This window comes from Erinaceus europaeus, chromosome 6 (genome assembly GCF_950295315.1).
Source record: "Erinaceus europaeus chromosome 6, mEriEur2.1, whole genome shotgun sequence".
Classification (NCBI taxonomy): domain Eukaryota; kingdom Metazoa; phylum Chordata; class Mammalia; order Eulipotyphla; family Erinaceidae; genus Erinaceus; species Erinaceus europaeus.
Window position 1 is genome coordinate 17,965,028 of NC_080167.1, and position 2,824 is coordinate 17,967,851.

Below are 2,824 nucleotides of genomic sequence, written 5' to 3' on the forward strand. Positions count from 1 at the left end.
AGATCTGGCACCCATTATTTCCACAGTGTACATTCATGACTTGATTCATATTGTATGTATCTGGCTATAAATTATGGACCATCCCATTTGACCATATAAATTCCTTTGATTTGAATATAGTGGTGTGTGTGTGTGTGTCTGTGTGTGTGTGGTTGTGTACCCTCTAATCCTATAAGCCTTGGGAAATTGATTCTGCAAATACAATATAGAGACTATGTATAAGGCTTATTATTTTTTCCCTTTGCAAAGCGATACATTCCTCTTATTTATGAAATCACTGATTTTTTTTTTGGTGTTCTGTAGAGATATCTGTAGATCGATTTTTGAGCCGAATTAAAACAATGAAAAAATACAGCTCAATAAATGTTTATTGTATTTTTACTGTACTGACCCTTTCCAGTATTTACACCCTTTCTTGTTGAGCATGTGTGGAACTGTCCCAATTTTGGGACACAAGATGAGAGGAGACATACCAGCTCTCAGATAAAATGCAAAACTAGAAGTTAAATGTGAGCTTCAGATCAAAAGAAAACTTTGGGGAGGGTGCTGGGTGGTAGCGCAGTGGGTTAAGCACACATGGTGTGACGCGTAAGGACCGGCATAAGGATCTTGGTTTGAGCCCCTGACTTCGCTTCACAAGCAGTCAAACAGGTCTGCAGGTGTCTACCTTCTTCTTTTTTAAATCTTTATTTATTGGATAGAGACAGCCAGAAATTGAGAGGGTTGGGGACGACAGAAAGGGAGAAGCACATGCAGCACTGCTTCACCATTTGCAAGTCTTCCCCCCTGAAGGTGGGGCTGGGCGCTTGAACCTGGGTCCTTGGGCACTGTAACGTGCACTCAACCAGGAACACCACCACCCAGCCCCAGGTGTCTATCTTTCTCTCCCCCTCTCTATCTTCCCTTCCTCTCTCAATTTCTCTCTGTCCTACCCAACAACAATAATAGCAAAATGGATAATATGGCTGCCAGGAGCAGTGAATTCATTGTGTAGGCACTGAGCCCCAGCGATAACCCTGGAGGCAAAAAAATACATCACTTTGAGGGGTTGACACCAGTGATTTTTTTAAATAAAGATTTTATTTATTTATTTAAATTAAAAAAATATTCCCTTTTGTTGCCCTTGTTTTATTGTTGTAGTTGATGTTGTTGTTGAGTAGGACAGAGAGAAATGAAGAGAGGAGGGGAAGACAGGGGGAGAGAAAGACAGACACCTGCAGACCTGCTTCACAGATTGTGAAGCGACTCCCCTACAGGTGGGGAGCCAGGGGCTCAAACTGGGGTCTTTATGCCTGTCCTTGAGCTTCTTGCTACGTGTGCTTAACCTGCTGTGCTACCACCTGACTCCCAGATTTTATTTATTTATTAAGAAAGATAGGAAAAAGAGAAAGAACCAGAATCATTCTGGCACATGTGCTGCTGGGGATGGAACTCAGAGTCCAGTGCTCTATCCACTGTGCCACCTACCAGACCACAGCCTCAGTGATTTTTGCACTTGGATGATTCTACTACTCCCCATGGGCTTCATTTTTTCCCTTTTAACTTTTCTATACTGCCATCAGGTTTTTTATTATTTTTTGTCATCTTTATTTTTATTGGATAGAGACAGCCAAAAATTGAGAGGAATGGGGAGATAGGGAGAGAGACAGACACCTGCAGCCCTACTTCACCACTCATGAAGTTTTCCCTGTACAGGTGGGGACCTGGGGCTTGAACCCGGGTCCTTGCGCACTGTGATGTGTGTTCGGCCAGGTGCGCCACCACCCGGTCCCTGCCACCAGGGTTATTGCCAGGGCTTGGTATCTACATGATGAATCTACCACTCCTGGCACCCATTTTTCCTTTTAAAAATTAATTATTTTTAATAATTTATTTATTTTAATTTTCTACAATTAATTTATTCATTTATTGGATAAAATACACAGAGAAACTGAAGCGGAAGGAGAAGATAGAGAAGGAGAGGCCAGGCAGTGGTGCACGTGGTTAAGGGCACACATTACAGTGCACAGCGTCCTAGATTCAAACAAGCTACTGGTCCCCCCACCTGCACAAGTGGGAAAACTTCACAAGTGGTGAAGCTGGGCTGCAGGAGTCTGTCTGTCTCTTTCCCTCTCTGTCTCCTCCTCCTCTCTCAATTTCTCTCTGTCTCTCTCTGTCCAATAGTAAAATAAAACGAGGGAAGAAGAAGCAGGGGGTAGACAGCATAATGGTAATACAAAAGAGACTCATGCTTGAGGCTCCAAGGTCCCAGGTTTTACTCCCTCCACCCACCCCCACCATAAGTCACAGCTGATCAGTGCTCTGGAAAAAGAGCAAGAGAGAGAGAGAGAGAGAGAAAAACACCTGTAGCCCTGCTTCACCACCTGTGCAAAGCTTCCCCACTAGGGGATTGAACCTAGGTCCTTCAGCACTCAACTGAATGCATTTTAAAAAATATTTTTAAATTTTTAAAAAAATTTTAATTTTTAAAAAAAAATTTAATTTTTAAAAAGTATTTCCTTTTTGTTGCCCTTGTTGTTTTTATTGTTCTTGTAGTTATTATTATTGTTGTCGTTGTTGGATAGGACAGAGAGAAATGGAGAGAGGAGGGGAAGACAAAGATAGACACCTGCAGACCGGCTTCACCGCTTGTAAGGCGACCTCCCTGCAGGTGGGGGGCCAGGGCTCGAACCAGGTTCCCCACGCTGGTCCTTGTTCTTTGCTCCACGTGCGCTTAACCCGCTGCGCTACCACCTGACTCCCCTGACTTTTAATTTTTTAAAAAATTAGGACAGAAATAGTGAGGGGAGGGGTAGGTAGAGAGGGAGAGATGGTGACACCTGCA